The sequence below is a fragment of the Pezoporus flaviventris genome, unplaced genomic scaffold, assembly GCF_033815535.1.
Source record: "Pezoporus flaviventris isolate CSIRO_AGI_PZ_B2104156 unplaced genomic scaffold, CSIRO_AGI_Pfla_v1 ptg000045l, whole genome shotgun sequence".
Lineage (NCBI taxonomy): Eukaryota > Metazoa > Chordata > Aves > Psittaciformes > Psittacidae > Pezoporus > Pezoporus flaviventris.
In genome coordinates this window covers 10,226,172-10,248,375 of record NW_026892593.1, presented here as the reverse complement: position 1 = coordinate 10,248,375, position 22,204 = coordinate 10,226,172, and the positions used below count along the sequence as shown (strand labels likewise).

The following is a 22,204-nucleotide window of genomic DNA, read 5'->3' as shown; positions in this document are numbered from 1 at the left end:
TGCCCTGCTCCAGCAGTATTGTGCTGTCTGTGCTGTACAGGCTCAGCCCTTACACAGAGCAGGGGTTTGGCTGGTTACCTCATCCTCCTCCCCAGGCCCCAGGGGAGGCTGTTCCTTCAGGAGATGTCATCGTTCAGGAAAACCACGAGTGGGTGTTTTGTTTCCAGGAATGCCTTTCCCAAGGCTCTCTCAGCAGCGCTGCCTGCGTGGGCTCCCATGCCAGCCTGCTCTTGAACAGTCCAGGCTGATGCTTTTTTTGGCAGCTTATGCAGAGTTGGATTGCTTTTACTCTGGGCTTTGGCTGTGTATTTCTGCTTCTGGGCTACAGGATTTTCAGTCAGGGCAACCCTTGGGACACTGTCCTAAGGGTTGTCTGCTTATAGCATCCACTCTCTCTACCTGGAAGCTGCGCTGGCCACATCTCCAGTTAGAATTATGAACCCTCCAAAGAAGAGAACCTCAAGGTGCCTTCACACACCAGTACAGATCATAGAAGTATTATTTGAACACCAGCAACTGCTTAAAAGCAGAATAAAGGGAGTAGGGTAGGAAACATTCCCCTCGGCATCACAGCAATATGAAGAGGGGCATCTCCCATTACTCTCCTCCTGCAACTGTTTCTTTGGCAAATAGGCGTTACCTTTTCATTAAGCAAACATCACTCAGTTTATCAAAGAGTAATTGGAAAGGTAAACTGCTTTCTGACCATAGCTTTACACCATTGCCTTCCTGTGTGATTTCTAGAGATCTCTAGAAAACTGCAAACAGGATTTTCAGACTGTTCTTAGAAAGGATATGTGGGGGGATTGTGTGTGTATATGTGGGTGTGTTTTTATATATATATGAATATATATGTTTTACTTATTGTCTTTTATGTATGTGTACAGAGAGGAAGAAAGGCAGCAGAATTGGTGGTGACTGACTTAGATCAGGCCTGTCCCTGCGGTTTGATGTGCCTTTGCTTCCCTCCTCCATCGCCAGGGTGATGCACAGACCCGGAGTGGGGCAGACGTGGGACTTTGCTCAGCCCCTGTGCTCTCTGCCCTAGATGTAACGGGAGATTTTGTCAGCCCCAGGCTATGGGATCCTTGGTCTGGGGATCTGCAGGACAGGGCCAAGCTGCATTTCATGGTGACAGGAGCTGGAATGGGGTCCTGGGCTGTGAGCAGTGCAGGTGAGAAAGGATGAGCCCATGGTGCCTTCCTGCTGCCAGTTGCCTCAGAGGCATTCATGGTTCTGCCTCCCTGCACCAGACAAGTCTGTCAGACCTTAAGAGGTCTTGGTCTGATTACTTTATGCTTGACACACATGGTGTGAGTTGTGCTGCTCCTCAAGTTTCAGCAGCACCCTGTCTGAGCTCAGTTCATTGGACGGTGCTTCATGGCCCCTTAATTACTGACCTGTCGGTTTCCAACAGCATTGGAAGAACTGGTACAGCAATCCACTAATAAATAACTAAAGGAAGGTAATAAGATTAGTGTTGCATAACCTAGATTGGTGAAAGACATTACATGCTCATTTTAAAAGTAATGTTAAATTGGCTTGAGAAGTTTTGTTGATAGACATGAGGTAATTACAGCAATACACTTCGACTTGTGTAAGGAAGCTTGCTTAATTTTGATGTGTGTTCTGACTGAGATAAAAGATAGGACAAATTGGACACTGGATCTTTGTCCTTTTCAGGAGAGATCCAGAAGAAAACAAACTTTATTGACAATATTGCAGGAATTGGTAAAAATATTGGCACAAGCAAATAATGTGTATTTCAGTTCAGTAAAACACAACGTATCTAGAAACAAAAAAATGCAGGTCATGTTTGCTTGATAAGGTTTTCTGTCTTGCAGCGTAATCCTGGAAGGGATTAAGGCTCACGCGCAGATAATCAGTTGTAATGAAACCGCAATATGATGTTAGGACCTTCAGAGTCAATGCTCTTCTCGAATGTAGTCCCCATCTTGTCACTGAAAAGGAGCTCAATAAGGTTTGTTGCTTCCATACCTGTCACGAGTGCAGCTGGAATATGGTGTCCAGTCCCGGACTTCACTCTCCAAGAGGGATATTATAAAATCAGAGAAATTTCAGCACAGACCAATACTGTCTGAAGGTCTGCGTTAGCCTCTTACACGAGATGCAAAATCTACTTGTTCTCTCTAAATGGTCTGTAAGAACCTGTCAAAGGGTTTTGATGTTACAGATAAAGATACAACAGCCTTCAGCATTTACAGTTGATAGACAAGTTGAAGCAGGAAATACAATATAATTATTTTCACTAAGAAGAATGATGATTGCCATTGAGTTGCCACTCCTGAAGAAGTTTTCAGTCAATATTTCTCTGTAGGATACCCTCAAATTCAACTGTAGTTACTGGATCTGGATGAAGGACTAATCTGGGGGAACTCAGAGGACTGACTTGAGGACTCAGTTGTTGAGGACTCAGACAAAGAGTCTGATGTCTGTTGTTCTTCCTGGCCTGATGGTTAGAAGTAACAACACAGCTTAGCCCTATGCAAATCTGCGAATCAAAGTTTGAGTTCTGTATATTTTCATGCCCTGCTGTGCAATGTTCTACATCATGGCAAGTGCCAGACAGGACGGCAGAGCACCCAACACAATCCTCCTTCACTTTGGGGAGATCCAGGGCTTGTGGTTCCTGCTGTATCCCAGCTGCTTGCTCCACTGCTTTCTGTGCTGTGTACCTGAGCAGCAGAACAGACTTTTATATCATACTTAAGACCTATCAGATGTAAATAATAGAATCCTTCTCCTTATCTATCTTTGTGAACTCTACTGTAATCTCTAAGTCTATGTAGTGGAATTGCAGAATGAATCATGACTGGTAAGCTCACATGAAGCCACCTGTGTAAATAGCTGTCCTACTGCACTGTGAAGCCATGATGACAGGATGACTGGAACCTGCAGGCCTGATCCTCCTTTTCCAGGTACTTAAGCTGGCATGAGGGGCATATCATAGAATCATAAAATCACAGAATGGTTTGGGTTGGAAAGGACCTTAAGATCAATCAGTTCAACCCCCCCTGCCATGGGCAGGGACATCTCACACTAAACCATGTCACCCAAGACACCATCCATCCATCCACTCACTCGGGGAACTTTACCAGCTGCGATTCTCTGATAGAAAGCTGGACAGGAGAGCAGACCTTGCAGCCAGTGACAATGCCTAGGGCTAGCTGGCAAACCTATGCATTGCTCCATCACATCGTACTGACTACCAGTGCAGTACCCATTGCCAGTAGCCAATGGACGCCCACACTTTGACTTAATCCCTTGTCAATGTGGGTTGTATCATGCTCCCATCTGATTGCATTGAGAGCGAATGGATGTGAAGATCTAATCTTCGAAGCTTCTCATGGGTTAGGAGTGTCTTCAAGGCAAAGCTTTGTGATCACCTGCTTCAACCTTGGTTTGCCAAATCACCAGCAGTGTCTGTTGGTACTTGCAGCCTAGTACATAACAGTTTACCTGGTAGACTGTAAACAAGCATTTCTCAAGAAGATGGTGGGCAGCTCTGCACAGCACGCACAGTTTGGCTGCATTACTGTGTCCTTCTCACGAGTCCCAGGAAATTCCAGTACCCCTGGAATTCAAAATATGCTGTGGTTATGGGTGTGTGTGTGTGTGTGTACGTAGACAGACACCCATAGACATATAAAGAGAGAAGTAGTCATAAAATATATATACTATAGACTACATATATATAAGACATGTAAATGGTGTTATTATGAAGCAATATGATGTATTTATATAAGCATCTATATATGCACACATAAATATATGTCTGTGTGTCTCTATGGAGAGAGTGAGAGTCTGTGAGGATGGGTGTACAACCACTCCTCACATGCTTATCACTTTTCCTTAGCACCTTCAGTCTGGTGTGAATCCAGAGCTGATAAAGGGCACTCAGCTGATAGCTCAGGCATGGAAGCTTCTCATTCTGCCCAGTTCATTGCTGTCAGCAGCCCTGTGAGCTGTGAAAGCCTGTTCCTGTGATGCACATCAATTTAGCCTGGGTGGATCCATTTATGGTGTGATAAGATACTGAGGCTGGCTGAGACTAAAAACTTACCTTGGGGCTAGATTTGCACAAGCAGACTAGACACAGGAGCTTTCTCTTCTGCAAAAGCTGTCTCTGCAAGCACTTCAACCCCATTTTTTTCCTTTTAACTATTCTTTTGAGAAGACTAAGTCTTTGAAGAATTTTTGGCATTAGGAGTGAAAGCGAAACCTAAAAGTCTGCCACTCTGTGACTGTGTTAACAAAATTCTCTATTTTGACTTGGAATGCTAATTTAAAAGCAAGCAGCCAAGAGTGCAATCTGATTATTCTGTGCAATTACAGGCAAGAAGTTTCAGGAACACAAACAACAAACCAGATGTCATCACTATTACTTGAAACTCTTCTTTCAAAGTTCACAGAAAGTGTGAACTTTGTTAAGGTGTTAAGAGTCTGGATCAGTGAGAAAGGATACCTGCTTCTTGATTCTTTATTCTTTCATTAGGACTATATATTCAAATACAGCAGCAGCTCCTTTCCCAGCTCAGACCATTATAGCCTTGTAAATTCGTATATTCATCCCATTTCTTGTTTTGGATTTCATCACCACTTTTAGTAAGGTACTAAAGATATTTTTGCAGTACAATTGTATGAAATCAAAAAGTTATTATTCTGAAGCTCTTTATCCTATATTTATAAAAACAAACCAAAACCAAAAATAAAACAACCCCGCTATTAGACACAACTGCTTCAATAACATGGCTTGTTTTATTTACTAGATGATAGCAATAAAGCTGGCAAAGCTTTACTTGACAAACTAAAATACCCCTACTGTCTCATTCTCCATGTTGCAGTAAACATCAGATCCCACCTTAGAAGCAGAGTTAAAAATCAGGTATTTAGGGGACACCTGATTATTTATTTTATATCTTACACCATGCTACAAATTATGTCTTCAATCACTTCTCAACTTGTATAAACCAGGAAAAACAACACATACACAGCTGCATGTGTAAAAAGGCACCTGGGATGGTTTTGTAAGTCCTCCTTGACTGATCTTAAAAGACGTGTAGTACAGGCTATTTTTAACAGTCTCTTACTGTGTAATGATGAACACTGCAAGCACAGAGAAGTGTCTTCTCTGCAGGACCCAGACCTGCTGCGTAGGTACATCTGCTGAAGCTGTCCTTTTGTCAGGCAGTCACAAGGGATGCAGAGGTATTTTTAGTCTTTGCACATACATATTTCGTCTTCTAATCCCCAAAGGACAGTGTTTTGGGACAACAACTATGTCATCCAGTGAATCACGAGAATGGCCTGTAGGACAGTCTATTGTTTTCAGCCAGCATGCAGCTTGCCAGAAGCACAGACAAGCTTTGCTTCCCCTCAGTTCTCAGCAGATCAGGCTTTGGATCATAGTGAATACTCTTCCTTAGTGTTTTATCAGGAATAGTCATCAGACACAGTTTCTCCCACTGTCCTTTCACAAGAGTCTCTTCAGTTCTTGTGCCAGGGATTCAACCTTCTGTTACAGGTATTGCCATTCTGCTTCCTCTATGTCTCCCCCAGCCTGGGGCAGGAGTCACCCCACATATATAGCAGGTGCTCAGCACAAGCTTCTCTCCTTAGCACTTCCCAGGGTGCAGACAAGAGTTGTTTATACCTTGGTGCTGTAGTGAAGGCTTTCTCCCCAGGCCATCTCACGCTCTGGAGAAGGAGCAAATCACACACAAAGTTGTCCCTAGTAGTTACCCCATCATCCTTCCCTCTACAGCCAGGTTGGTGCTGCACTGCCACTGCACACTAGGGCCAGAGCAGGGTTTCACATGGTGTCCCAATGCCCAATAACTGGCTTAAGCAGGGCAGTTATCCCTCCACCCATGGCACTCCTACAAGTCCTCTTCCTGTACCTCAAACGCCCAATTTCTTGTTTTGTTTCTCTGTTTCTCAGATTGTGCTACTGGGGATAGAAAATGACCTTTTACCTCCGCTTCTGCCCTCCCAGTTGGATTTCTTTCCATCTGCTCCTTTTGGTGGCCAAGTCGCAATCCAGGGCTCATCATATCCCTCTCTTCTCTACTCTTCTTGCACCTGTATGCAAAAGTACTTCGTCTGATTTAAACCATTCTTGAAGGTAGTGATTTTGCCTGAGAAGAAGATGCCAAGTGAGACTTCAGCACAGCTTATGTCAGAATGTGATTTAAATAATGACTGCCTTTCCTTGGCGCCAGGTGATGCTTCAGGGAACTGAGCTTTTGAATGCAGAGCTCAGAAGAATGAAATATAGCACTAACCTTTAAGGCTTCTCCAGGAACTCAAAACGTGGTACTGATCAAATGTCAAGAGCAGTGCTCTTAGATAGTTGATCTGGGCTCTATTAATTGGAAACCCAAGCACTTTGCTACATGTGTTAATTGACAGTGTATTGCTGAACCAAATCATTATGTAATGATTATTACTTATGAATTATTCTCCCTGTTCTCCATATGCATACTTTTAGGTGTTATCATTTTAAAATGAATGACATTCATTTGAAAATATGATGAGCCACATGTGCATGCCTGTACTATATGGCTTTGGACTCAGCCATTTGAGTGTGCATGAACAGAAAAATGGTAAAGCTTGATTTAAAAGTACTTTGAAATGTTTCTCTTCTGAGAAACCCTGAATCACTCAAAGCAATCAAAGGGATCAGGAGGCACATTAAGGACCTGCTTCAGGAACTCCTCAAGAATCAGAGTCGAAAGCCAGAACTTCTTTAGCACGGAGCTATCCTGAGCTTGGTAAGGTCAGGGAAGAGATCATATGACATGCTGCTCCGCCAGGATAAATGAACTTCATGATCAGAAGGTGTCCGTGTTCCTGAATGTTTCTATCAAATATGAATGTGTAATCAGATTATCGGCCCTTGTATGGTCCTAAACTAGCAGATCATGGGTGTACATGCTGATCTTAAGCCCGGGCAAATCTTCTGTCTTTGAGGGACCACTTAGGTACATGAAGTTAAGCAAAACCAGGAGTTTTGCAAAGCCTTCATTCCAAAATTGGGAAATTGGGTTAATGCAAGTGGGTCCTTGAGCCCCCATTGAAATTGGATCTTAGCTGCTTTTTGTTGTATGACTTTGACTTCTGGTACCACAACGGGTAAGAGCACTGTTCACATGAGACAAGCTAGGGACAGAGAGGATTCAAAAAACATGTTTACCTTGATGACACCATCTTCCAACCAACATCAGCTGAGAATGAAATATTTTCTGAAAGGGTTCATTGTTGAATTTCTGGGATATTTGCAGAACTGTGTTTTGATCAGCCACTGGATCCAATTATCCAACCTGTAACAACATCAACTCCTCTCAGATTGGCTGCTTCTCCCAAAATGAGAGAAAGCAAAAGTAAATAGCGATACTACACAGAAGTAACCCAACAGGCAAGTGTCTGTATATATAGCTATATATGTGTGTGAATGCATTGCATATACAACAAATGTGTATAATGCATATGTAAACAGAACAGATCCGGAAACACTGGAATGCAGCCAGCATTCTAATAGAGCCTGGTGTCGTTCATGCACATGCTAAGCTTTATGCACACACCTAGGTTGTTTACTGAATAGATACTAGAGTAAGTTACCCAGCCTGTTTGCTCAGCTCCTCAGACTAGGGTTGAAATCCTGCTCTGTTCCTTAGAGTAAGAGATGCCCATGACTACAGTTCTTGAAGCAGAATTGGAATTGACAGTAGCAAAAAGCAGTGCTCCTAAAATATTCATGTAAACATTTTACTTCAAACATTTGGAGGTCAGTCAGGCTTCTAAAAATAAAGCAAACTCCCAAAAGAAACTAGTGTGGTTTTCTGTTGTCCTTTATGGCTGTGGGGTTTTTCCTCTTTCTAACTAAAGGAAAGAAAATATCAGGAAATGTTTCTAAACTCCAAGTTTAAACCCCTCCCGTAGTCTCCAAGATTGTGCTTCTATATAGATGGATCAACCTCATCATAGCAAGTTGTTTGAAAAGTCATTCCAGAGTTTCATCTTGAACAGTTGTGGCTATTTCTTTGTTTTATATTAATCAAATGCTGCTCTAAATGCAATGTAAACACCCTTTTCAAATGGATTTCACAATAGGCTTGGGGAGGGTTTTCCTAAGACAATCTTCTTCCTCACCTTCCTCTTTGCCATAGGAGCAGGACACATTTTTTGTGGTGGTTAAACTAACTGGCATGAGCCTTTAACATGTGAACTGTAATAGCCAAGGTTTAATTTCCTGATGAAACATTCCTCATGAAAAACTAGCAACACTTTGGCAGATATCTGGGAAGAGGATGCAGGAGGCACAGAAGCGAACAGAAGATTCACAGGGAGGGGTTTTATTTGTTTTAATAGTGCTGCCAGTAAATCTGTGCATTCAGTTTCCTTCAAACATCAACCATACCGTGACTCTGTGCTCCTCTGGTATCTCTTGTAGGTGCCTGCTCTGATCTTCAGCTGCTGGTCTACGGCACAGGCAGTCAAAGAGTCACAGCCTGTCCCCTCTTCAATTAACCTGAGCTGTCATCAGTGCCAGTGGCACCACTCCCACTCCTACAGACAGAATAGCTGAGGAGCTCAATGCACAACTGCTGCGGCTGCCCCTATTCAGTGACAGGAGTGCCCACAGTCCCAGAGCATTAACCCTCTGAATCACTGCATCTCAAATGCTCAAGAGTATTTGAAATGTCAGAGTGTTTGTCTGTTTTGGACTGACCCAAAGAGAATGGCTTAATACACTGATAGGAAGGAAAAAAAGAAAGGAAAAAGAAATGAAACTTGTTTTTTATTCTTTTACCCAAGCTCTTTTCAGCTGTTGAGATAAGATGGACTAAATCCAAGGAACTGCAAGTTTTCTTTTTATTAGTGATAAAATCTAAGCTATTGTTAGAAACATCAGGGGGATTTAACAGGCTTAACAGAGACTCCTAAATTCCTCAGGAGTCCTGTGCATTTGGAGTCTAGATCTGTGAGAGCTAGGAAGTTCTTGGCACCTTATCAGCTGTCAGCTCTGCAGCCTTTGGAGAATGAGAATCACCTTTTTGTTCAACTTCCCTTGGTAGCTTGCCAACCTTGCTACTCACTAAGTCAACTGTCTGTAGAAAATATGCTCTCTGGTCTAAGCCACAGGATTCAAATACAGCTTAATAAGTAAGCAGCAAGTCAATGGGAATTATAACATCTCAACAGGCAGAAGCCGTTCAGCTCCTTGGCTGCACGATACCCTAACTAGTCATTGAGTTTTGCTTGGCGGTGCCTTTACCTTATAGGCAGACTCCTCCCCATGGAGCGGTCTGGCCTCTCTCTTTCTGGGAAGCAATGGCAGGCAGGGACACAGGGGAGTAGTATGGAGGAAAGGACCGAGAAGAGAAAAGCCAAATAACAGGAGTAGGTGGATGAGCAGCTGCCAAACAACGCTAGAACCAATAAATTTCCTTATGAGTCTCTCAGGGTCGTTGAAGCACCCACAAATTAACCTCATTGTGCATGCCTGAATTTTGTTGAAGGTGCTTATCCCATAAAGCCGCTTTAATAAACACAAATAGTCTGTGTGCAAAGCTACAATTAGTACCATGTAAAGAGACACAGGATAAAATGCTCTTGCACCAGCAACTAGGAAGACTGAATTATAATCAGAGCTATCTCTAGTCTCCTTCCTTCCCCTTCAAAAAATCCCAAATTTACATTTATCATATTGGCATCCATGCCCACCACTGTACCATAATCAGGGCTGGGAGAGCAATTGACAAGGCACAGCCAGAGACTCCCATGGCATACAGCACAAGGGATGGGAGAAAAAAAGAAATACAAGGGCAAGGGAAGGGATGTTCCCAGGTACATTGCTTGCTCTGAAGCATTAAATATTTTGCAGCTGTGTTGACCATTTGTGGAGTGCCCTCCATTAAACATTCATCATTTGCTATCCCATTAATCATGGGAAGTGAATAAGTAAATAGCTGTGATGAAAGTAAGATATGTGTCATCAAACACTGATAATTTTGTTCTAAACAAAACTCTGTCTAGCTCTAGAGGAATTGCTCAAAAAAGAAAGTCTGCTTGCTCACAGCTCTAACCAAAATGTGCATGAGAATCCAGGACTTGGCTGGTTCTCCAATGTCTAGGAATTTGGGTGATTTGTGATGCTTCACTCTTTTAATTTCAAGTAGCAATGTGAGTTTGCTGGTTCTGCAGCAAAGAGTGCATTGGTGGTGTCATTTCCCTTGAATAGCTTTTCGTCTGAAAGGCAGCTCATGTTCCCGTCAGCTTGACAAATAACACACTTCATCTACCCCTGGAGCCTGGAAAATCTGGGATGAGACTGGCACTCAATATAAAGAGAGATACCCTCAAAAGAGAGGCAATGGTGGCAAAAACGTTCGGTCTGAGTGGAAATAACCACTGGCACTTCCAGCCACAAAAAGCTGTATTTCAATGTAAAATGGTTTTCTCTCATCTTGCTTGTACAGCACCTAGCACAATTGCATCCTACTGTCAGTGCAGTAAAACAGACATGGAGCTTATAAATATACAATCAATCGCATGCGTTCTTGCCTGAGCCATCCATGGCCTCAGCATGAATTAAATCCAGGCGTGGATCTTTGTACACCTTCAACTTTGGACATTGGGAACATAACCCATTGTGTCCAGAAGAAAACTTTCCACGACTAATCCTGCATTTCAGAGCCAGCCATGTTGGGAGTTTCTTTTTAAAAGATAAAACACACAGGTGGTCTGCCATTTGCTGTGGGTACATAAAAGGAGTATTACACAGATAGCAAAGGAGAAGTGGATGGATCTGGCAGATGGCATCATGTTCAGGGTTAGCCAAATCTCCTCTCAGGCACAGGAGCCCAGATGGCCAAGCAGAAACACTTTCTGCCACAAACCCTTTGCATGCCTTTGGGGTGCCTCTGTGCTGAGAGGGGAAGTTATGTCAATTCACAATCTTGCTGCAGCAAAAAAAAAAACTACATGTATTTTGGCAAATATGCTCATTTTCAGCACACCCCCCCACCCCCCACCAACCTTTTGCCCCAAAACTTCCCTTGTCTGAGCATCTATTGGTTGGGGTGCTAATCCTAGGTTCTGCACACTGTAAAAGGTGGTTATCAATCACTGCTTTTGAAAGCTGGATTTGCAAAAAGGGGTGACAAACCCCTCCTGACAGGTTTCTGCCCATGCGCCCATAAAATCAATAAGGTCTCTTTGGGAAGCTGGAAGAGTGGAGAGTGGGTGGATGCAGCCGCTGAAGGAACCCAGCAAGGATGACCAAGTATCTTCTTCCAGAGCATTGTGGTGTCATGCCCACCATGCTGGCACATGCACTGGCCACAATTAGTCCAGCAGTGAAATAAGGCTTGGGAGGGGTTTAGTGAGGGTCACAAACCCCAGTCTCACCAACGTATCCCCAAGCTGCCCCTCCCTGAGCATGTTGTAGATGCTCAACACATGCAGGGGGAGTGCACAGGGAATGGAGGGCGGAAGGAAGAAAAGGAAGAAAAGTAAAAACTAGGAGAAAGAAGTGGGACAGGACAGTGAGGGGAGAAGCAGGGCTTGGCTCAGAGATAATAGGAGGAAACACCATACAGCTTTGATGGGGAAGAGGATGAATTACTAATTATCTTTTTGCTTTTCATGAAACTTGACATGGCCTCCGTTCCATCCTGTCCTGCTCCAGACTCATTTACAGACACCCTCAACACCTGGCATAAGCTTGGCTCCTTACACAGGCTTTCCTTTCCTCCTCTCATCTCTCATCTTCCACCCCCTGCCCCACAGCCAGAGCCTGTGGCTGCTCCTGTTGTAGCTGTTCAGTCCCCAGCGGAAGGAGCCTGGGTGTGCAGTCACTTGAGCTGGGAGATTGCCATCATCATACCCTCTTCTACACACATGTCCTCTTGTGATTCCCTAAATGCCTGTAAAACCCCAACAGTTCCTGTTCAGGACAATTCCTCTTTTACCAGAAAAGCCCTCATCTCCAGCCAATCCTTCCTCTACCTCCCTGAAAAACCTCTCCTATCATAAATCGCTTGTCCTGTGCACACATATATGCCAGGAAACAGCCCCTCGACTGTCCCTGCTGTGGTTTATGGCAGCGATGATGCTCCTAGGCCAGCTGGGCCATCAGATGCCCACATGCTGCATACAGGGAGCAGCCTGCCCCTTGGGACCCCACCACTCAAGTCAGAGAAGGCTTCCCACATGACACGTGAGGCTTTAGACTACAGCAAAGAGCAAAATGGAGCCAGAACCCAGGCCTGAGCACCAGCTCATGATCAGCAACCAAATCGTCAGAGAGGTCCTTGGCACAGGAGAGATCTGGGCAGCCCACACCATGTCTGGCCAAGGTGAGGGCTGGCACGAGGCTGGGTCCTTGCAGGCTGTCTGGATGCAGCCATCTGTTTCGGTGATGAGAGTTTGGCTGTGTGAACACAAGCGGAACCATGCCAAGGGGCCTCCAGGTTTTATTTCTTAGCACAAATGCAGCCTCAGAGTCAGGGAAGCCTTCGGTGTAGTCTGCAAATACTCAGAAGCAAGACATACACAACAGCCTCTGCAGTAAAGTGCAATGGATATGGTATGACATTACTTTTTGAAGATTACAAGCAACTTTATTCCAGGATTGAGTCAAGGTAGTTCAAATACTCTCCCAAAAACTCAGTGAGTGATTACTGCATCTCTAGGCTTCATATTCAGGATTTTGCTACTACAGGATAAGGACCTTCTATGCCATGGAGGGGAATATGCATCTCCATAATGCCAAGCAATGACTTTGCTCACAACATCTGTCAAACTACTGCTGCTTCTCTTTCTTCCACCACCTGCATTTCTGCACCTCTTCCCATCTCGCACACAGTCCCAGGTCAGACTAGCAGAATCTGGCAGATCATAACAGATCCTGATTGCAGACATGTCAGGATTAAATTTATGGTTTAGGTTGCCGAGACAGTAAAATGCTAAATGGAAAGTTCACTGTGTCTCTGAGAGGGTGGACTTTAAAGAGGCATCTCTCAGGACGTGCAGTGAAAGCCAGCTGGATGGATTCCTGCTGAAGGCCTGAGCTTGGCATGGCAGGATTTCTCGAATCACAGGAGGCACTCAGAAACAGTGTGGCTAAACCCAATCCTGTGCTTGAAATGCAACCCAGACAAAGAAATGGGGTTAATTAACTCCATTTTTTCCCGCATGTCAGATGGAGGCAAGTATTCATTCTCACCTGAAAGTTGTCTGCATACATGTAGACAGTGCAGAAAAGAATAATACTGGACCACAGGCTAGAACATCACTCTTTGTATGACATTTATTCTGCCATAACAAGCTTGTCTTTCCCTCTTGGAGCAGAGCCGGCTGTGTCTGACCTGGGCTACAAGGCAGGAAACACTCTTCCTCCCCACATTCCCTCTCCCTTCCCAGTTGAAACTTGCGGCAGTTTCACCGCTTCACCTTGGTTTGGTGGAGGAGACTGGCAAAGTGGCAAAGACTGTTCATGGCCAGGAGCTCCATGGATGCTTAGTTTAGGCAATCAGAAGTGCATGTGGGGAAGTGGGACAGCAGATCCCACCTCTCTGTTTCCTAGCTGATGGCAGGAGCTGTATTAGTTTGAGGACTCCTTATCTCAGAGAGTCAAGGAGCTTGCTCTTGTGCAAGGACATGTATTAAAAAGAGGTGACCCATTTTGCTCTTGAAGTACCTTACTGAGCAAGTGGAGCATGGACCTCAATGGGGTGCTGAGAAACAGCAAGTTGCTTTAAGGAGAAGTAGCAAGTGTTCACTAACTTGGTGGGATGAATAAAACCAGTTCTTATCCCTATCTTTGAGACTCAAGGGCCTGAAAAGTTGGGCATAACCTTTATGAGCTTTTCAAACTGTGCTTCCCTAGGGCTGCAGGAGACGACATGGTGTTGCTCACTGTCAGTACTACCAAGCAGCCATGAAATACCACCAGCATGGTGCCTGGCTGCTCCTCCCCAAGCCCTTTGTGGTCCTGCTGCCCATCGGGCAGGCCAGCCCATGATGAGCTCCGTGTTGCCCGTGTCCACTGACCACAGGCTATGCCTCAGCACAGCACTGCCACCATCACTTCTGTGCTGCTGCAGCATGGGTTGGCCCTGCCTCCTGTTTACTGGTAAGCATGAGAAAGGGAGAGGGGACTGCTATAATTGAAATATAAGAAATTGGTTTCTTTCACACCATTTCATTGTTTCAGATCCTGATTCTGTTCCAGAAGCTTGTCACTCCTCAGCAGGGATGGCTGTGTGGCAGAAACAATGTCTCTTTGTTTGCTGTGGGTCCCAGGGCCCTTCTGAGACTCATCTCATACTGAACCACCTCAAATGCTTTTTCCTGCAGTAAGCGTTGAGATGGCTCCATTTCTTCCTCAGGGAGTTATCCTGCATAAAAATGCTGTGGCTCTTTCCCTGACAGGTCCTTAAGATATATTATAACTATATTTCATGCAGATGCAAAGAGGCTGGCAGCATTAAATGCAGATGGAGCCGTTCATCACCAGAGGTTAGCGAGGTTGAACATAATTTAATAGCATGATGAAATTCTTGTTCTGTTTTTGCTGGAACTCCAAAGCTGCGGGTGAGAACATTTTGGGCCTGAGATCCAGACCTTGTCACTTCTGAGTAACAGTGGGTACCACCCCGGGGGCATTGCTGTAAAGAAAGACTGATATACAATGTTAGTCTGACAAGCTGGGGGTAGCTATTACTTTGTGAGATTTTTGCATCTATGCTATTTTATGCTGATCAGGAAAGCTCTGAGCTGAGACCAGCTGGTACTGATTTGCTTGGGGTTATTTCTGGTAAAAATTAAACAGTGCTGCACTCCATTCCCACAGACAGCTATTAAACTGGAGATGATCATTTATTCATTGGTACTTCAGTGCTGTTCAGTTGGGAGTGAAGCCACACTCAGGTGGGCACTATTCACTTACACACACAGGGAGTTAGGGTTCTTCATCGCCAGAAACCTAAACCTGAAGTGAAAGCCCCAGATGCAGAGTGTGCTGACCTGGGGCTGCTACCAAATACTTCTCTCTCTTATTTCAAAACCCATTTCTCAGCAATATGGTTTCTTCTTTTTTCCTCCCCAACTCAAGGAAACGAGATGTCCTATTACAACAATTACTGCTGACCAGACTGGCGGAGAGGACACTCTTCGAGGCATTGATGAGGCTGCGCAGCTCCACTGCTGGGGTTGCTGGGAGCAGCTGCTTCTGTTTTCTACATCAAATCACCCTCTGCCACATTATCATCCAGTCTAGGCCTCTGCACCGTTTGAGAGCTGTTTGACTTAGTAAAACATAGGCTAAATCGCCTGTGGACACTCTCTTGGAGATGTGGCCCTTGGTCAGCTTTTTCTCCTTATTGAGGGAAAGGGAGAATGCACAAGGTAGTGTGTGTAATAGAAACATTTCTCTGAAGCAATTCTTAACAAGCCCACTACCCTTCTCAAATTCTGTATTAAAACTATTCATTGTGGACACTATGGTCAAGCAGAGCTCAGAGAACCTCAGCAGCTCAGCATCCCATGGGGCAGGTCTGGGGCAGGCCTGGACAGTTACTGGAGATGGAAAAAACAGCACTTCAGAAAGGCAGTGTCTCTGGGGACCTGGAGAGTAGAAGAAGCAGCCACAATGCAACCCCCATTTACCTTTGCAAAAGAAATCAGAAGAGCATAATCACAAGAGGTTTCGTGGGGCCGCCTTGCTTCCTCTGTCAGCCTTGGCTGCTTGATGAATTTACCTGTTGTCCTCCAATTCATGACAACATGCAAATAGTGAAATCCATGGATAGCAAATATCAGGATGAAGAAAAGCTTAAAGTTAATGTAATGGTTGCTGTTATAATTTAAACCAAATTACAACTCATTATAAGGTTCCCTTGCTATGAATGTTGCAGGGGCCATTGATTCCCTTAAAATGATAAATCATAGGTTTCACTAAATAAAAGCTTATCTGCAACACAGATTGATTGCTTTGGAACAATACTCCAATTTTTCCTGGAAAGTTTTATGAACCAGAATAAATTTGAAGTGTGTTCAATTTGAATAAATTCTTTCAATCAGTAATCCAAGAACAGAGACTTCCAAATGCTAAAACCAGGAAAATGTCTCAGAGTGTCAGGAGCTGACAGACTTGAATTCTAACTCAAGCTGAAACACAAGTCTGTCCCATAGTTACAACTGTGGCAAAGCTGGCTATCAGGGCTGCGCCTCTCTGCACACCCAAGTACATTCAAAGTCATTAAGCCTCTGGTGGTCCAGGAACATTGCAGCTTGTCATCGGCACAGATGAGACAGTAGAGCTGGTTTGAGACAACAGACTGTCTTGGTAGCAGATCTGAACGTCTTGCCACCTCCATGTTAGACTGATACACAGGAGCTCTCCAGATGGGAATTTTGGACAGCTCTACATATTCCACTGTGCAGCTCCTTCTGCAGCTCATCTCCTTTGTATGTCTAAACGTGTGTGTGTTGAGTAACATCTGGGGTGGAGTGTCCCTGAGGTTCTCATGCCGTTCTGCTCCTTCGGCAGTTGCAGAAGGAATCAAGTTGCACATGGATGTTTGCAGCCAGCACAAACTGCTCCTGCAGATGCAAAAATACTCATGTAGGACAATGTTTAGTACACAATCATTTAAACCAGATTTGCATGTAGCTGTCATGGACATGAAAGTCCAGAGGTGGGACATTTATTTTGAGCTAATTTATTGCCAAGCCACACAAGCTTCTGATCCCTGATTTGGCTGCCACAGGAAAGAATACAAACAGCTAGACTAACACTTACGTGAAACTTCATCCTCCCTCTTTCCCAGACTCAACTTCCCTTATTTTTGCTGCAGTCACCAGTCCATCAAAACTCCCATGGCAATGGGTGGGTGACGTAGGAAGTGGAAGTGATGCATGTGATGGCTTAATGCTGCCCCGCACGTAACCTTTTCTTCTGCGCTGTACTTTGTGATTCCGGACACCCCTTGTGTAATGGTTTCCACCACACTGCACGTCATGCTGGACAGCAAGATGGCTTGCAACTGATAACTCGTATGGCCATTGCAGTGGGGACTCCAGTTGGCACAGGACAGTGAGCAACCATTCTGAGAGATCTGATCCCCCATGTGAGAGATACCTTATGGTAAGATTTAAAAAAAGGAAAAAGTTTTTATTTAAAAAAAAAGGAAAAAGTTTTTATTTTAAAGAAGCACTCTGTCATTGAGTGTCTATGGTGTCTATGCAACACTGGCCTGCCTGAGAAATGGTTCGTAAAATAACTTTCTAGCACTCCCTCTGATAGATGCACAGATCAGCAGCTCAGTGTATCCCCAAAAGCATGAACATGAAGTTATCTGCCTATCAACAGATGGATCACTTCAATTCGAAACTGTAGTAACCATCTTAGATCCAAAGATCAGAGCTGAGTTTTTTGTTTATGCTGCCAAATGAAGGTAGTCTGAAAAGCAGCTGCCTGTCCACCTCTCATAAAGCACTGTAAAGAGGAAACCTGACAGCCTGATGTTTGCCAAGTACCATTCCTACTTTAGGATGAGTTTCAGTCCTGTAATTGCCATGTGCGTGTCTGTGTGTGTGTGGAGTCTGCTGAGATTGAAAAATGGGAGTCAAAGCCCTACCCACAGGCAGGCTGCATGTAGCTACCACCCCCTGCACACTTTAAATAGAGATCTGGGACCACTGAAGCTTACATAAAGTGTCTCAAACAATCCCTCTGTGTTGTTATAATCTGAGCTGGGAAAACGGTCTCCTCATATCATGTAAGAGCTGTTACAGCCCTGCTCCAGCTGTGCCCATTTTGGGAGAGGATTAAGAGCAGTTTAAGCATGTGGGGGGCAGTGTGCAGAGCTGCTGCATTATGGTGGACTTCATCCTTCTGCTTCTGCTGACTTGGAGTTTTCACACTTAGTTCTAATTCACACCAGTGCTGCTATATCTGAAGGTACAATGATAGCTGTAATTCAATCACTTCATTGACATACACAATTTGTCAGCTTTAGCTGTACTTATCTACATTTATAAAGAACAATGTCAACTCTGGTAGCAATTATAAAGTCCTCAAATACCCTCGGAAGTAGCTGTCCATAACAAGTGCACTGTGAAGTCTAAAGATTCTTTTCATAATATGCTTTTAAGTGCAAAAATCCATGGCAGCTTCTCAGGGAATGCTGTTTGCAGTGGCCAGGCACTTGATTTTAATGCTGATCCCTAATCCTACTTTGAGTAAATCAAAAGTGGAAGTAAAATTGTACTATTACACAATTGCCAAGGCAGTCAATTCTGCTGTCAGCAGCTGCGGTGGCTAAAAATCCCCTTAATCACAGACACAGGATGTCTGAGTGATACACACCCAGTACAAGAACAAACCCCAGCGAGAAAGTGAAACGTTGTCAAACATTTCACGGAAAACCTGAGTTACGTGGTGCGCAAGAGGGTCTGAGTCATGGTACAGTACACTGGCATACTGGACGTTGCAGACTGTGAAACTGTGACCATTAGCACACGTTCTGCCCTCTCATCAGGCAGAAATAATATACACAAGTGAATTAACCTGCCACATTATGGCAATAGTATCTCCATCGAATTCTTATGTGTAATTTATCTCAGGAATAGATACATGACTAAGTATATGTTTATTTTAAATATATATATTTTAAAATACATTTAGAATATGTATTTTGTATATGGATACCTCTACTCTGGACAGTTGCAAACTTCAATTACATCACAAAGGTTTCTTAGAGGGACTCACAAATTATCGGTGTTTACCCCAGGGTACTTACTGTCACTCCATGTGTATCTTTCATCTGTCAGATACAGTAAATTGAGATACAGTCTGCCAAATGATGACTGCCAGTTTTCCCAAATTCCTTTAAAAATGCTCAGCCTTTAACTATTCTTTTCAGACACCAGATGAAAGCAGCATTCAGTCATTCAACAGCTGAGTTTGGCTGATTATATCCTCCCAAGGCCAAGAGAATGGAGATTCCTCAAGGACATAGGAAGGTGCTGTCTGATGGCACGCTCTTAGCTGGCAGGTACTTCAGCACATAACGAATAACTGGAATGAATCCAACTATTTTGGGGGGACTTGTATAAAGACGAATCCAGTTCAGAATTCCTGTGCAAATGTTGATAGGTAAAATGACATAATTTTAAATACAGGCTGTCTTCCTTGTTCCTGTTGTACAACCTTGAATTTTTTTCTTTAAACTTCCTTTTGGCTTTGAAGTCCCTGATCATATTTTCATTGCACATAATTGTATGTACAAAACCCTGGAAACTGAAGGGTTGTTTAATTTCAGTGTATGCATATGGGCTACGCTAAAGTCCATATGAGTTACTATATTCCTCCTGAAAACCTTGGAACCAGCAAAGGGCAATGTGTTACTGCAACTTGTGAAAGGCTGCAGCTGTCTATTTAATTAGTCTGAGACTGCATTCTTCCAGAGTCAGTTGAATTAAGAAGCTGTGAGCTGTGGACTGCTGCTGCTGAGGCTGTCACACCATGGCTTCAAGGGATTTGAACCTCTGCATTCACAGAGAAAGCAAAGTATCTTCAAGGCAGCATACAAGACATGTCCTGTTATAAAACACTACTATAGGTGGAGCCCTTATCTCCACCATCTCCAATAAAGCATAATCTTAAGAGACTGAGTGTCCAACCCTATGTATATACTTCTCTGCTTAGTACCTGATGAGTACAAGTACAAAAGATCTGGCTCAGATATTGCTTGTTGCCTAATTTCCCCGCTATAGAGTTGTCTGTGGTTCAAAGTAGGTTTCAGGGAATATCAGATCTCTCAGTGTTACAGAAAGCAAATGTTCAGCTAAACATACATTCCTCTCTGGCTATGTCTGTAGTATGTGTTTACTACATACTCTGGTGTGAATTACTGGGTTCAAATTTCTGCTGCCAAATTTCTGTGCTTCACTTGAAGTTAGTGGGAGATTTGGATTGTTATTTTGGTCTGGAACACTATCTAGGTCAGGCATATCTCCTGAACAGTGGCTCAAGAGCCCTTCCTTGAGCACTGCAGCCAAATGCCATGGGCGCCTCTAACACACACCACAGACCTCATGCATCTGCTGCACACGGGCCTTATCGAGGTCTGTAGTGGCATAGGGTCTAGAAGTTATAATGGGTCCCTATGGAACAAATGACTTCTCCAGGGCCAAAAAGTGACACTGGTGCCTCTGGAGCATAAGTCTGAGGAAAGTGTTCTTCTAATGGCAGAGAACGCATTGGCTCTGATGATTACTTCACAGAAAAAGGAAACTCTGGGGCTGGAGGCTCAGAAAGCATGTTCTTGAAAGGTCTTACAGTATTTGTCAGTCCTGAGCCCTCTCTTTGGACTGCTGGTGCTACACCACTAGGAGTGGTTGATCTGTGTCGTGGTTTAAACCCAGCCAGACAACTCGTTCACTCACTCCCCCCTCTTCTTGCCCACCCCCTACTCCCGGAGGGATGGAGAGGAGAATAGAAAAGAATGCAACTCCCATGGGTTGATATAAGAACAGTTTGGTAACTAAGGTATAACACAAATCACTGCTGCTACCACCAATGATAATAACGATAAAGGAAATAACAAGGGAAGAGAATACGATACCACCTGCCAAAAAAAGAGTCCGACCCAGAAGACCCCATGTCCTTCCGGGTAACTCCCAGTTACCCCCCACCCAGGGCATGACGTGCTGTGGTATGGAATACCTCTTTGGCTACCTTGGGTCAGGTGTCCTGTCTCTGCTTCTTCCCGGCTTCCCCTCCTCCCTGGTAGAGCATGAGCCTCACAAAGTCCTTGGCCAGGGTAAATATTACTTAGCAACAACTGAAAACATCGGTGTTATCAGCACTGTTCCCAGGCTGAAAGTCAAAACACATCACTGCACCAGCTACCAAGAAGGAGAAAAATTGACTGCTACTGCTAAACCCAGGACAATCTGCTACCCAATTCCAAAAGGGTCAGTAGGCACACTGTTAGTGGAAATGGTGTTCCCACAGCAGCCCAGGTGTGAGTCAACAGACCAGTTCTGATACACAGTCCCTGACCGGTAACATCACCAGTCTCCATTTATCTCCAGGTCCTGGGCAGAAGGCCTGGTCATGCCAGCATGGCAGCAGCCAGTGTCTCTCCACCTGAGACCTTTCTGGAGAGAACACGTGTAGCAATCCCAGCACCACTCTGAAAACACACACAATACAATGAATGCACTGCTCACCTCTGCTCCCTACAGTGCCCTCGGCACCAAGGTCTGCATTTTCAGCAGTGGAGTGACAGCCTCAGAGATCTGTTCTTTTGTTGCTTGTGTTGTAAAAGGATTCAGCCACTGAGTGGCAAGGCTCTTTCAACACGTTCAGCTCAGCAGCAGTCTATGCTTTAGATCACAGAGAGAGGAGTTGAGTGAGCAGAGGCAAGGGAAGGAAAGAGTGAGCTGATGCACACTGTATGAAGGACACTAAGGTAAACACCCTCTCCGCTGGGACTTAATAACCAAATCCTAGTGAGTGAACTGAGAGCCTCTTGCTAATTCAGGTAGCTCTCTAGGAAAGTGGATGATGCCTTTGAGCATAGAGAGAAAACCCCTCCCACACTTACCGTTCACCTGCTGTACGCTATGCTGTGACCCATCCACACCGAGCAGTGGTCTGGTCCAGTATCTGTGAACTCTTTACCAGCCATTATTGGCAGGATGTTATTTGAGGATTGAAGACTGCTGGGGAGTGACAGAATACACCTGATGAAGTCAGGCAAGAGTATCTTTGTCAAAAGCCTGGCCATCATGGTAAGAAGGGCTTTAAACCAGAGAGACTGGGAACTGGAAGTTATGACCCACAGTTAGGTGAGGAAACACAGATTCGTAGTGGAAAGCAAATGATGCAAGTGTATGGGAACAAGAGAGATGTCAAGAATGATAAGACAGGGCAAAAGGACACACATCTCAAATGTATAGCCACAGCCTGAAAAACAAGCATGAAGACCTAGAGCACTACACACAGAACTGCAACATCACTGAACAGCTGAGATGTGGTGGGACAGCAGTAATGTGAGGGATGGATAGAAACTCTTCAAGAATGACAGGAGAGAAGAGGACGAGTGAGTTGTCCTCTATGTGAAAAGGCAGCTTGGATGCATGGAGCTCTCATATGGGATAA

The 22,204-nt window shown here is 44.3% G+C and overlaps 1 protein-coding gene and 1 long non-coding RNA gene across 2 annotated transcripts in view; one reads left to right on the top strand and one right to left on the bottom strand.

The window, feature by feature from the left end:
* SYPL1 (synaptophysin like 1) overlaps window positions 1-22,204 on the top strand; it is a 132,109-nt gene that overhangs the window by 27,051 nt on the left and 82,854 nt on the right. The gene's annotated exons all lie outside the window — the stretch shown is intronic.
* Window positions 4,758-6,253, bottom strand: LOC133276363 (uncharacterized). Its single transcript, XR_009745846.1, has 2 exons — window positions 5,997-6,253; window positions 4,758-5,718 (listed from the first exon to the last, which is right to left on the bottom strand). It is a non-coding gene; the product is annotated as an uncharacterized LOC133276363 (long non-coding RNA).